This window comes from Leptinotarsa decemlineata, unplaced genomic scaffold, assembly GCF_025532065.1.
Source record: "Leptinotarsa decemlineata unplaced genomic scaffold, Ldec_3_MD MMD2_tig00004307_RagTag_RagTag, whole genome shotgun sequence".
NCBI classification, from domain to species: Eukaryota; Metazoa; Arthropoda; class Insecta; order Coleoptera; family Chrysomelidae; genus Leptinotarsa; species Leptinotarsa decemlineata.
The window spans coordinates 16015028-16030087 of record NW_027412606.1 but is presented as its reverse complement, the minus strand read 5'-3'; the positions used below and the strand labels follow the sequence as shown (position 1 = coordinate 16030087).

At 32.6% G+C, this 15060-nt stretch overlaps 1 protein-coding gene across 4 annotated transcripts in view; it reads right to left on the bottom strand.

The window, feature by feature from the left end:
- Nucleotides 1–15060, bottom strand: part of LOC111513163 (RAB11-binding protein RELCH homolog) — a 62416-nt gene that overhangs the window by 22780 nt on the left and 24576 nt on the right. The gene's annotated exons all lie outside the window — the stretch shown is intronic.

Below are 15060 nucleotides of genomic sequence, written 5' to 3'. Positions count from 1 at the left end.
GTTTTGGGTTCTGAGAAAATTAATGTTTAGAAATGAATTTCCTAGAAATGAAATGAAATTCCTAGAATAACGTTCCTACACAGTAGGATTTGGTTAATTCCTTCCAGTAAACAACCAATTACCGGTCGAAATTAAGAGATAAAAGTCGAAATTACGAGATAAAAGTCGAAATTACGAGATAAAAGTCGAAATTACGAGATAAAAGTCGAAATTACGAAATAAAAGTCGAAATTACGAGGTAAAAGTCGAAATTACGAGATAAAAGTCGAAATTACGAGACAAAAGTCGAAATTTCGACTTTTAAGTCAAAATTATAGTGAATCAAATAAACAAATAATCCTTCCCTTCCCTTCTACGCTTCTGTAGTCGGGACTGATGTAGAATAATAATAATAATAATGTTTATTTCCAAAGAAAAAAGTTACAATTATATCAATAACAAATTGCTTAATTAAATTCAAATGTACTAAGTTAAATAACATCATTCGATACTCTACAAAAATTGCATTTTGAAATAAACAAACGAACCACTAAGGCTAAGAAGCCAGCGCGTGGTTATGGTACGTTATATTTTGTAACGCAATTTAGTGTAATTGTTTGAAAATAATTTCTATATTTAAACAAACTATTGTAATAATGATATTCTATACTACATAAACAAAATAATTAAATGATCATAACATGAATAATTTTTTAAAAGTTGCGCGCCAATGTGTATGAGAACCATTTTTTGTGACAATGTCATTTTTGTATAGTTTTCCTATCTTTCAATGAATATTACCGCAAGGAATTCGGGTCTATCAGATTATGTATTTTTTTCGTCTCTATTTCGTGGAGGTACTGCTTTGTTTTTTTTTTTGAATAAAACAATTGATGTTGAGTCTTTGATGTTCTTAGGGATATTGTTAAATATTCTGGTGCTCAGATGAGTATATCCTCTCTGACCAATAGTTTTGGATGAGTACTCAGTGCGCATCATGTTTTCTTTTTTTGCCCTTGTATCATAATTGTGGTCAATATTTCTCAAACGACTTTTATTTTTGTATTGATCTACCGCTACACGTAGAAAGTAGATTTGTCTGAGGTCCAGTATTCTACTTTCCGAATATAGTAGGGTCGATGAATACGTTTGACATTTATTAAAACAAATCTTTAGGAACTTCTTCTGCAAAATATCTAGATGATTCAAATAACTGCTGGCGACACCACCCCAACCTAGGATTCCATACGACAATCTAGACTCTATTAATGCATGGTACAGGATTTTCATTTGGTGGGTATTCAATATGTCTTTAAAGTATATAAATTTAGAAATGATACTCCTCAGTGTACCTACAGTTTTTTTTATGTGAACATCCCATCTGATGTGTCTATCAATGTAAACACCTAAATATTTAACAAATTCTGAGGACTTTAATTGAATAATATCATCAGCATTTTTTATTTCAAGATAATTGAAATTTGGGATGTGGGATGAGTAACAAGCGAAAGGTAGGAACGAAGTTTTTTCAAAGTTCAGTGTTAATTTTTTTTGATTGAAACAATCTATAATTTTACTCATATCACTCTCGACTTTCTTTTTCAGATTTTCCCAGGATGCATCTTCATAGAATATTGCCGTGTCATCTGCAAAACTAATGATATCTCCGTTGATCTGTGAGGTGAGTATATTATTCATGTAGATAATAAAGAGTACCGGTCCCAATACTGTGCCTTGCGGCACCCCATATTGTACTATTCTTTCTTCACTTAGTGTATTGTCGATTATCACCTGCTGCTTTCTGTTGTCCAGATAGCTTTCAAATAACTTGTGTACATTTCCTCTGAATCCTAGGTCTTGCAAATCCTTCAAAAGCTGTTTATGGTCAACAGTGTCGAATGCTTTTGCAAGATCCATAAAAACAGCTAGGGAATGTTTTTTGCTGTCCAGGCTGTTATATATTTTTGTTGTGAGCGCACAAATTGCATCATTTGTAGATTTTCCTTTAACGAATCCAAATTGTTTTTGAGATAAGAGTTTGTTTTTATCAAGATAACTGACTATATTGACCTTCAATAGTTTTTCGAAAATTTTTGCGATATTACTGATTAGCGTAATGGGCCGGTAATTGAGAATTTCATCATTCTTCCCACTTTTGAATAGTGGCTTTATTATCCCAAGTTTGAGTATTACAGGCCATTCTCCATTTTCCATGATTTTGTTTATCAAAAACGTGAGAGGTTTTGAAATTTCGTTTTTGATTTCTTTCAGTAACTCTGTTCTTATTCCATCAAAACCGGGAGCTTTTTTGTCTTTCAAATCATTTATAATTGTGATTAATTCATTTTCTGTTACAGGTGAAAGAAATATTGAAGACTGTGTCTGCGTTTCTTTCAGCGGTGGAATTGCAGGCGCCCTAATTTTTTCAGCGAATTTTTTTCCTAACAATGTATAATGTTCATTGAATAAGTTTACTATTTCAACTCTATCAGTAATTGTTCTATTCTCATGTTGTATTTGGTTTATAATATTTTGTTTTCTGTTAGCTGATAGCTCCTTCACTGTATTCCAGATGGTTTTACTATCACCTTTACTGAGGTCGATTTTTTGTTTATAATATGAGATTTTAGCTTTTTTTAGTAATGTATTAACTATATTTCGATATCTCAAATATTCATTTTTTAGGATGACATCAATTTTGTTCATTTTGTACTGTTTGAATAGCTCATTTCTGTGATTTATACTCTTAATTAAACCCTTTGTTATCCACTTTTTTCTTTTAATTTCACTATGCTTCATTTTATATGATTTAGAACAGTTTTTAATTTTATTTTTTAATAAATTAATAAATTTTATTAAAAGCCAAGGTTTTGAAAGATCTATGTGTGTGATCAATGTGTTTATTTCAAAAGTGGAGAAGTTATAACCACCATTTACGTAGAGGATATATCGATTTTTGGAACTAGAGACAAAATAAACAAAAGAAAGATCAGTTTCAACCAAAATTTTGTTATCAAAGACTTGAGAAAAGTGAAAAATATTCAATCGGTCAGAGTTACGACATATCAGGAGAAAATAAGATTAGATCATCGAACTTTTGAGAGAAACGAACGAGTTGGAAGCAAAGAAGGTGTCTACTTCTTAACCCATAGGTGAAAAATTTAAAATTGATGACGATGAGCCCTTCAATGAGGAAGATTAAAAATTATATCAGAGAGTTATTGGAAGTCTTTTATTTTCGTCAGTTTCGACATGACTGAATGTATCATTCCCCCGCTACATTTATGAACCAGTTCAATCATGACTCCTCATTTGGAAGGGTATGAAACATATTCTCCGATATCTAAATGAGACCAGATATTCCAAAACTAGAAAAATGATTATGGAAGTCTGCAGTGACGCAGATTGGGGATCCAATGAATCAGATAGAAAGTCCTACAGTGGTATGTTTTCAAAATTGGAGGAGGAGCTGTGAGTTGGTCCAGTCGTAAGCAACATTGTGTTGCACTAAGTACTGTATATCGCCTTGAGCAAAGCAACCAAAGAACTAACTTTTTTTAAGAAGTTGGCTCATGAAATATCCAAGGAACAATTTGTTGGTAACTGTTTTCTTATTTTCATCGACAATCAAGGCACAATTAAACTTGCCAAAAACAATATAATTTCCTAAAGGTCAAAACACATTGATTTGCGTATGTTTTACATAAGAGATTTGATAGAAGAAAAAACAATAGTTCTAAAATAAATTGATGTATTCGTTTGAAAATGTTCTAAGGGACAAAACTGCAGTAACGTTGGTTACAAATACAAGTGGTAAAAACAGGAAGTTTTATTTTTCATTTGTCAGTTCTGAAATATATTCCATAACGACAAAGTTTGGCTGATCAAATAACGAAATGTGTTGCTGTAATCATTCTTCTGTAGAATTTGAGAGAATTGGGGATCATTGAACCAGGAGGAGTGTTAGAAATGATTGATTTTTAGTTAGCTGCTTTGAACTATTTCATTTAATTTTTGAGTGTGCCCTGTAGCTTTGTTCAGATGTTTGTTTCATGAAGTAGTTGTCAATTTTGATAAATGAAAGTCATTACCCAACTAATTTTTCTCTTTCCATTACAAACGTATTAAACTATTTTAAAATAGTTGAATCATTGCTACAAACAGTTCGATTCACCCACCCCTCTTTTATTACTCTAACTCTTACATCCACCAAACACAACAAAATATAGTACTACCAACACCCAAACTAGCATAGACTCCCAGATAACCATACAAGAACGATAGGGAACAGTCTGAGGCTAGCTAGGGACACCAGGAATCCATTGGGTACCCCAGAAGTATTCCAAATTTCATGTATTTGTGGTTCGTTCTTCAAGAGAATACGAAAACAAGCGTAAAACGCGCTTGCTGGGGCATAAAAGATGTTGCCCCTAGGACCATTGTTTATTGTCCATTGTTATGAGGAACTTATCCTCTTCAACTTCCATCACTAGAATCTTTTCATATGTACATTTAACAGTTTCACTTAGTACATTTTCTGATATGTCATACACACGTTTCCTAAGCTCCTTACTGGCATCTAATTTAGTTTGTACACCAACTTCAGAAAGTTCGAAGTCTGTCACTGCCAGTTATAATTATTTATTTATTCATCCAAACAGGCTAATACATAAGACATACATAATACTAAGACTAATACATAATAATAACAATACAATGTAGGAATATAGGTTTTCACGGCTGGCGTCAATGTTTTGGTTGATTTCCTGGTTTGGCCATGGTCTTTTGTTATAATCTCCAAACGTTGTCTTTTGTTATAATCTCCAAACATTTCAACTGCAACAACGGCTGTCATCTTCAGTGTCGTGGTTGAATTACTCTTCTTGACGTGTCAACATTCTTGTTGAATAAGGATTCGACGAACATAATCTTGTATTCCCCGTCGGACAGTGCATGTTCAGCGACAGCAGACTTCTCGGTCTGGCCCAATCGGTAACTCCGCTTGTGCTCGACTAGGCGAGTACCAATGCTTCTTTTCGTCTCATTGATATAGACTTTACTACAGTTACATAGAATCCTGTAAGCTCCCGCTGATTTGAGTGGATCTCTGCTGTCTTTTGCTGATCTCATATACTCCGATATTTTGTTCGTTGGTTTGAAGACGGTGTTAATTTTCTCCTTCTTTAGAATTTTTCCGATTCGGTTGGTGACACTTTCTATGTATGGTAGATAGACAGTGCCTTGGGGTTGATTTCCACTGGTGTTTCTTTTTTTTTTCCTTGGTCGCATAGCGCGGATTATGTCCTTTCTGTCGTAGCCTCTGTCTCAGGGAAGTACTATCTACCGAAGTATTGAAGACTGCTTACTATGGCATGGTACATTGTCATCTTGTATATGGGGTTCTATGTGGGAAACAAGCCCGACTTGTCTTCAACTATTGGTAAGCCAAAAGAAAATTATAAGAACTATCGCCAATTTGGGCAACAGAATACATGCCATGTCAATATTTATTGAAATGAAAATCTTGACATTACCTTGTATATATATATATATATATATATATATATATATATATATATATATATATATATATATATAATATATATATATATATATATATATATATATATATATATATATATATATATATATATATGATGTAACTCGTCTTGATAATGCCATCTGAGATGATGGCGAAACGTCGACTATCGAATAGTACCCAACGGATGAACACCCGGAAGAACAACACATCATATTCTACCATCCGTGAAAACCTACATTGTATATATATATATATATATATATATATATATATATATATATATATATATATATATATATATATATATATATCAAATGGAAGCAATTCTATGAATACATTAAAATAAAGATAAATGTATTTCTGGAACAGATCTTCATGAACATGATGCACGAAATGAAAATCAATATAGGATGCCAAAAGTAAATAACGAAAAAACAAAAATACAAACTGAATATTTGCCAATGAAACTGTAAAACCAACTACCAGTGGAGTGGATGTATTACACAACTAAACAATTAAAATACCAACTGAAACAATCATTGCTACTAAATCCACTTTATGATATAAATTAAATTTTTCTTCATTCATGGGTATAAATACTTATGTTTTGCTTGTCAAGAGTGTGGACTACAGATTTTGTGATAAATGTAACTGTTTTCTGTAAAAATTTTTGAAGGTGAATAAATATGTTATCTTATTTTATAAAAAATATGGCAGAAATGAGAGTTTCAGTTAACACGTCAAGAAGAGTACTTCGACCACGCCACTGAAGATGACTGCCGCACTTGCAGTCGAAACGTTTGGAGATTATAACCAAAGAAGAATACGGCAAAACCCGAAAACCAATCAAAACACAACAATACAATGCATTCATAACCGTAAATGTCAATATAAAAGAACCGCATGGAGAAATTATACAAAAGTATTAATGTAATAATTTAATATTAATTGACTTCTAATGAACTGTGTGAGAAACAATCAGATATACTAGATAAAATATAATAACGCACTGGATCGGGAATATCCCTCTCTGGAACATCAAATTAAGATAACAACAAAACTTAATGGTTATACTGGACGAAGAAGTTATTTTACAGGACTTGAATTAAGTCCTGTAAGAAATTACCTGGAATCCGAAGAATATATCACTATGTTCAATAACATGCCAAATAAAGTATTGAATATCATGTATTTTGACATAAGAAGTAAAGGAAAAAACTTCAACGAATTCTTAGCCATGTATGAAACATACGCATTACACAGTTGTGACATTTTTATTTTGAGTCAATGTTTTCGGCTGGAATTAACCAGGACCTACATATTCCACAATAACGGCGCTGACTTCAATAAAACTGATGGGACTATGTTTTTAATCAAATCTGATTTAAATAATAATATCAAAAATATCAAGCTTGCGATGAGTGGTGTAACCCTATCCATTTTGGAACTGGCTTGCAATGGCTTATCTTATAAGATAATAGGCTTATATAGACCCTGTCCTTGTAATTTAACTACATTCATTGCAGAGATTGGCGATTTTTCCATGATGAGCAAAGCTAGTCCCAAATTGGACTTATATTATACTGCAAAACTAAATAACCCCTGTATATCTCGTATATTGAAAGACTTAAATTTATACAAAGCAAATTCGTCACCTATATCAATAGAAATTTCTTTCATAATCTCAAAGATCCATTACAAATTAAAATACAACTCAATCTGGTATCTTTGGCGGATAGACACCAAATTGCTAATATTAAGTTCCTATATAAAATAATAAATAATTGTCTGATTGATTCGGCCGTTACTTGATGAAGATCCATAGTAATTTCACAACTACACTTAAACGATTTGATCTCCACTAACTTTATTGAAAATAATCATAACATGTTTCGCTAAAACATTAGCTTTTTCAAATGATTAATCATTTGAAAAAGCTAATGTTTTAGCGAAACATGTTATGATTATTTTCAATAAAGTTAGTGGAGATCAAATCGTTTAAGTGTAGTTGTGAAAATAAATAATTGTTTTGACAGCAGTTCCATATTGATCCAGCTTTTGACTAATGTACCTCTGTATAATACCAGAGGATTATATTCATATTCAACAAATTGAATTCTCCCCTAAATAGGTGTTGTAAATCCTACAACTCTATATCCAATTCAATAGAAATTGACATATTTTCTAATTCCCTCGCAACCTTCACCACGTCTCTCAAACGTTCATACAATCACCGTTTTCATATCTAACTATTGTAATTTGCACTGCACTTGATTAATAACTCTTCATAACACGATATTGCATATTGCACGGTATTGCATTTTATTAATGATCAATGTAAATGTTTATTAGTAGGAGATTTCAATCTCAATTTTCTAGACGATAACAATAGAAATGTTAGTCAATTTAAAAACTATATTACTATGTTGGGAATTAACCAGACGATCAAAGATCCTGCCAGAGTTACAAATAACAGTAGCACTTTAATCGACTATGTACTAAGTAATACAGCTTATGCTTCCTCAATAGTTCATGATGCCCCTAAAATTACTGATCACAATATCATCATCATTTCAATTAAAGCCTCTTATAATTTTAGTAGCAACAAAACAAAATACTGCAGAAACTTTAGCAAATATCTCAATGCATTAAAAGAGTCACTGATGCACTGTAATTGGGACCTGAATTCTGCAGACGTTGATGTGATATATTCCAACATTGAACAAAATTTGAAAACAAATATTGATACCACTTTCCCTATGAAAACTTTCAACTTAAGAGAAGGTCAACTTCCTTGGTATGATAATGAAGTTAGAGTGTTAACCAAATGTAGAGATAGGGCATATAAAGACTTTAAAATATGTTCCACTGAAATTGACAAAGAACTCAAATGGGTTATTTATAAAAGTTGCAGAAATGAAGTTGTTAATTTACTGAAAATGAAAAAGACCAATTATTATACTGATAAAATGAATAATTGCTTGAAGGACTCCAAAGAAATGTGGAAAAGCCTAAAGTCGTTAGCCAAACAGAAAAACGATTCACTTCCACACACAATATTATTTCCATCAGCCCAAGGAGTCTGTCAAGTAACCCATGATATAGAGAAAGCAGAGAAGTTCCATTGTTTCTTCATTGATAGTATAGTAGACATTAAGAACACCATTCCCCATTCTTCCCTTTGGACTAACAATAATCTCCCACCTATTAATTGCGAGATAACTAAATTTAGATTATTATCAATGTCAGAACTTAGAACTACAATTAGAAACTTTGATAACAAATGTAACTCCAATTATATAAACAACAAAGTATTTAAAAGTGTGTTTGAGGCAATCGGTGAAGTATTATTAAATTTGGTTAATACATCACTTAGAACTGGTAAAGTTCCGCAAAAACTAAAAAATAGTACAGTAATTCCTGTACCAAAAATCAATAATACTAATGAAGCCACAACTTCCGTCCGATACTTTATCTCCCATTGAAAAAATGATCGAGACGGCGGTATATGAACAATTGATTGATTTCATTGAAAGTAATAAACTGATTATGATGAACCAATCCGGTTTTCGATCTAAACATTTATGTGAAACGGCATTACAAGTTTCAATATCTAAATGGAAACTTGTTATTGATGATAATAAATATATAGTGGCAGTGTTTCTAGACTTCAAAAGGGCATTTGAGACAAATGACGTTAATATCCTACTAAAAAACTCACAATATTATGGAATTTCTGGTTCAGTACTGGAATGATTTGAAAGGACATATTCAAACCTAGAAGGTGTCAATAATGGTGTACCTCAAGGTAGTGTCTTGCGCCCGCTTCTGTTTGTTCTTTATATTAATGACATCAACTTCATTAATAGATGTGAATTCATCAACTTATTTGCAGATGATACTCTGATTGCAGTGAGTGAGCTTGAATTGCAAACAGCTATCAATAAAATGAATGAAATAATGATCAGAATATCTGAATTCCTCAAGCTCAATGTCAATAAAACGCAAGCAATGATGATTACAAAAAACATAAACATAATTCATTTGACAAAACATTTATAAGTATGAATATTTACAATCAAAAAATTGAAATTGTCGAGGAATTCAAATATTTGGGGTTTATCGTGGATCAAATAGTGAATATGAAAAAACATTTCAATTATATCCGCAATAAAATTGCTAAAAAACTATTTTTCTTTGCCTGTGTAAACAGTTGCTTACCGTTTCAGACTTCCATTACAGTTTTCAAATCAATCATTCAACCACATTTCGATTACTGCGCTACTTTCTATCACAACTTGATGGAAATTGTTTGTCTACATTGCAAAAACTACAGAATAGAGGCATGCACCTAATTTCAAGATGTAATAGATATACGCCAACTACAACAATGTTGAAAGTTCTGTATTGGCTTTCTGTAAAAGACCGTCTGTTCTATCTTACCGTGGTATTCATCTTCAAAATATTGTCTGGTAATGCACCCCCATATTTTGACCAATTTATTGTTTTCCACCACCAAATTAATAATTACCCCACTAGGGGAAATTCGAATATATATGTACCATTTTTTAACTTTACACGATCCATGAACTCCTTATTCCATAAAGGACTATTGGACTACAATAACCTCCCGCTTGAGATAAAACAAAGTGAATCTATTATGACATTCAAAAAAGGACTTACTAGTCATTTGAAGATACAACATCCACATTAACATTGATACTATAACATATATACAGGGTGTCCCTGGACTTCCTCTTTTCCTCTCGGGAATGTATAGATGGGGTCAAAATATCACCAGTACTTCATATAACTTTTTTTCCTAAAAGTCTTCGTAACCAAGTTACGGGCCCTCGAAGTTACAAAATGAAAAATGTTTTTCTTTGATAACTTTTCAAGTGAATATTCAAAATCATCCAAATTTTGGTAATTGACTAAACAAATGAATTCCGTCGATGAGCTTTCATGCAGGAGTCAGTTGTTTTGCTACAAAGTCAGGAACGGACTACCCCCGATGGTCCACACCCCAAAACTTTGAAATGACAGATATTTTTCAATATTTTTCAACAAAATAAGGTTACTTGGACAATTTTACGAATAAAAGTACTCGTGTGGAAAGTCGATCGAAGCAACGAGTCTTGATAAAAATGTAGTTCTACTCGACGACATCAAACCCGCTCTTCCACCATTATTTGAAATGAATAATTATCAAAGCAGAAATAATAATGATAACGTTAATTCAACAACATTTATAACAGGAATAATACAAAGTATGCTAAAATGAAGTCGTAAACAAAAAGTATAGTACCTATATGGAAGTTTAAGTCACAATTGTGATAGCAGGTATTTTTTCAAAAGAAATATCAAGTTCTGTAGATTCGTGGTGTTTTTAAACTAACAAGCTACTCTACTATGAAATATCGAATTCATTCCATATTTTGTATGTACATAATACGTGTGGAATAATCACGTTTCGTGTTGATCAGTTATCTGAATCTCATGAAACTCAACATTCGAATGTTTCAAATTCTTCTTCACAGCTAAACTGTTGAGGAGTTTCGCTGATAATTATAATTTTATGGGAGAAATTCTTTAACACGAATCTAAATTTAGCTGAAAAAACGCACATCGGAAAGAATATTTACTATACTAATAAAAAGCAAACGAATGAACTACAAAAACGGCTGCACATGATTAGGTGAAAAATATCCAGGGAATAATTATGTTCCATTTCTTTCACAGATGTTGACAAAAAAACCTTTTAGAAAGTTTTGATAAAAAATGAGAAACTGAAATGCGATTTTGTTTTGTTGAGTGGTGCGTTGTCATATGACTATCATTGTATTGTCAATATTCTATAGGATATTTTGAATTTTTTTGATATGGCCGAACAGTTTACATTCAATGAATATGCAGATATGCATGTATTTTATGGACGAGCATTTTGTAATGCTGCAGAAGCTCGTCGTCTGTATTCCGAGCATTTTCCCAATCGAACGGTACCGTCAAGAGAAACATTCGAGCGTGTCGATCGCAGCTTGAGGGAGACAGGTATGTAATAATTGATAATTAATTTGAGCACGTTGTTTTATTTCGATATTATTGTAGGTACAGTTTTGCCAAAACGAGGTGGTGAGGGCGCTCCTAGGACTGTACGTACCGTTGTATTGGAGGAAAATATTTTGGAAGCCGTCGCTGATGATCCTTCAATGAGCATCAGAAATCTATCAGAACAGTTCCATACATCCAAGTCCACTATTCACAGAATAATTAGGGAACAACTGCTCCACCCATTTCACATCCAGAAGGTACATGCCATGACACCTCAAGATTTTCCAGCACGACTGGAATATGCCAATTGGTTCATGGATAGGCAAAGAGAGGATATGACTTTTATTAATCGAGTTTTATTCACTGATGAAGCAGGTTTCAGTAGAGATGGAGTTATCAACTCTCATAATCTCCATATATGGGCCGAAGAAAATCCCCATGGGATATTGCAAACCAAACACCAACGGAAATTCAACGTGAATGTTTGGGCTGGTATCATAGGACACCATCTTATAGGACCATTCGTTCTACAGGACCGATTGAATGGAGAACGTTATTTGGAGTTCATTCAGAACGATTTGAATGGACTTTTGGAACATGTTCCATTGCAAACCCGAAGAGATATGTGGTTTATGCATGATGGCGCTCCTCCTCATTTTAGTTTGATTGTGCGTGACCATCTGAACCATATTTTCCACAATAGATGGATTGGTAGAGGTGGGCCATATTCATGGCCATCGCGGTCTCCGGATTTAAATCCATTGGATTTCTTTCTGTGGGGGCATCTAAAAAGCCTTGTTTACGCTACACCTATTCACACAAGAGATGCATTGTTGCATAGAATAACATTACATTGTGAAGCCATACGAAACGACCCTGGAATGCTATTTCAAGTGCAGAGAGGGTGTCTTCGCAGACTAAGAAAATGTATAGAGAGAGAAGGTGATCATATCGAGCAGTTTCTGTAGCGGATTTTTCATTTCTGTTTGCTCTTGAGGCTCTTGAGTTTCGTTAGTTAAACGTGTTTGCATTATAAATATTCGTTATGAACATTTTACCTATCATTTCCATTTTCCTTAAAAACTAATATTTTCGAATAATGGTAGACATCTCAGGATAAATGTTGTTGAATTAACGTTATCATCATTATTTCTGCTTTGATAATTATTCATTTCAAATAATGGTGGACGAGCGGGTTTGATGTCGTCGAGTGAAACTACATTTTTATCAAGACTCGTTGCTCCGATCGACTTTCCACACGAGTACTTTTATTCATAAAATTGTCCAAGTAACCTTAATTTGTTGAAAAATATTGAAAAATATCTGTCATTTCAAAGTTTTGGGGTGTGGACCATCGGGGGTAGTCCGTTCCTGACTTTGTAGCAAAACAACTGACTCCTGCATGAAAGCTCATCGAAGGAATTCATTTGTTTAGTCAATTACCAAAATTTGGATGATTTTGAATATTCACTTGAAAAGTTATCAAAGAAAAACATTTTTCATTTTGTAACTTCGAGGGCCTGTACTTGGTAACGAAGGATTTTAGGAAAAAAAGTTATATGAAGTACTGGTGATATTTTGACCCCATCTATACATTCCCGAGAGGAAAAGAGGAAGTCCAGGGACACCCTGTATCTAGTATTTGTAATTTACATTGTTATTTTTCCTATTTATTGAATGCTTGGATAATTCTGAGCATACATATATTAGTGTTATGAAGTTGGACTGTGACTTTGTCTATCCGATTTTGAAATGTTTTTGTATATTAGGATGCCTATTTGAAATAAATAAATATAAATAAAAATAAATCAAATAATTTATTGTTATTTACACCTCATCATTTGTCAATACTCTTTTTGGGTTTGTCTCGTTTTGTATTCCACTGAAAATAAATAAATAAAAAAAATAAAAAATCAATAGGATAATTGGCTTAATGTTTTACAGAGTGACCATGTACAACATGCAACTAACATTATATGCAATCTTTAACGATCATTTGTAGATATGTAAGAAGAAATTCAAGAAAATCATCAGTGAAATTAATAAAATTGAGCCTTGGATACCAACTGGTTTAATAAAATCAATAAAACATAAGAGATTAAATGAAAAAAATGCTCAATCATAGATACTCACCTATAGATTACAAACGTTATAGAAATCATTTAAATAAACTCCTGAAGCAGACAGAAAATGCATACTATCTTAATCAAATACAAAACAGTCAATATGACATGAAAAAAATTTACCGTATCATGAGTGAGGCAACCAATGAAAAAAAAATAATCGGCAAATTTCACGTTGTTGATGAACATGGCAAAGATTTTGATAATGATGAAGAAATGGAAAATAATTGTGTCAAATATTTCACCTATATAGGTATTGATATGACAAAAATGTACCTATTCAACAATTTATGCTGCCGCCAATTACTCCAATGTGAAATTCCATGTTTTTAACTCCTTTAACTGGCACTGAATTGATACAACAACTATCTTCACTAAAAATAAATGTTCGCCCGGAATAGATAATATTACCACTGAGATGATAAAAAAATATTCACATCCACATCCTAGTTCCTCTTGTACCCATCGCTTCAACCTCATCTTTTCAACTGGAATAGTTCCTTATCAGTTCAAACAATCAATAACCCCTATGTTCAAAGCAGGTGACAAAACAAAAATAAATAATTACAGACCGATAAGTGTACTAAATAACTTTGGAAAAATTTTTGAAAAGTGCCTCGAAAATCGTTAAACGGAGTTTCTCAAAATTAATCAAATATTGAATGATCATCAGTTTGGCCCTCAGGGTGGTAAATCAAAAGGGGATGTCATGTACACTGTAGTGAACGAAATTATAAGCAAGTTGGACAAAAGTAGAAAATATATAGGTGTTTTTCTGGACTTAAAAGCATTTGACACAGTAAACCATCAAAAACTTCTCTCTGTCATTGAAAATATCCAGCACAGAGGTCCTGTGCTGGATGTTTTCATTACTTGGAAAATAGACAACAACAAGTTAAAAGTCCATGACTCGATAAGTGTTGCAACTACTGTCAAAATAGGAGTTACTCAAGGAGCGGTACTAGGACTTATACTTTTTCTACTCTACATCAAATCAATGCTTTCACTATCAAATGCTAAAATTGTTTGCTATGTTGATGACACTGTAATCATATTCGAGGGTGATACTTGGTCACAAGATAAATTACATGTCCAGAGAGAAATAAACATAATAATGAATTGGCTAAACGTTTTTCACTTATCACTTGAGAAAACACACTATATAGCTTTTTTAGCAATAATGCAAATAGACCAGAGTTCTAGAATATTAACAAATAAAACTAAATCATTGATGATTTTCACTAGAGTAAAAATTATACAATAAAGTGTATTAATTAGTTTTAATATGAATTTTCATCAAGTTTCGGCCAGTTCTATTCAATAAATAAAAACATCACAAAGGTTAGCAAAATCAAATACTTAGGT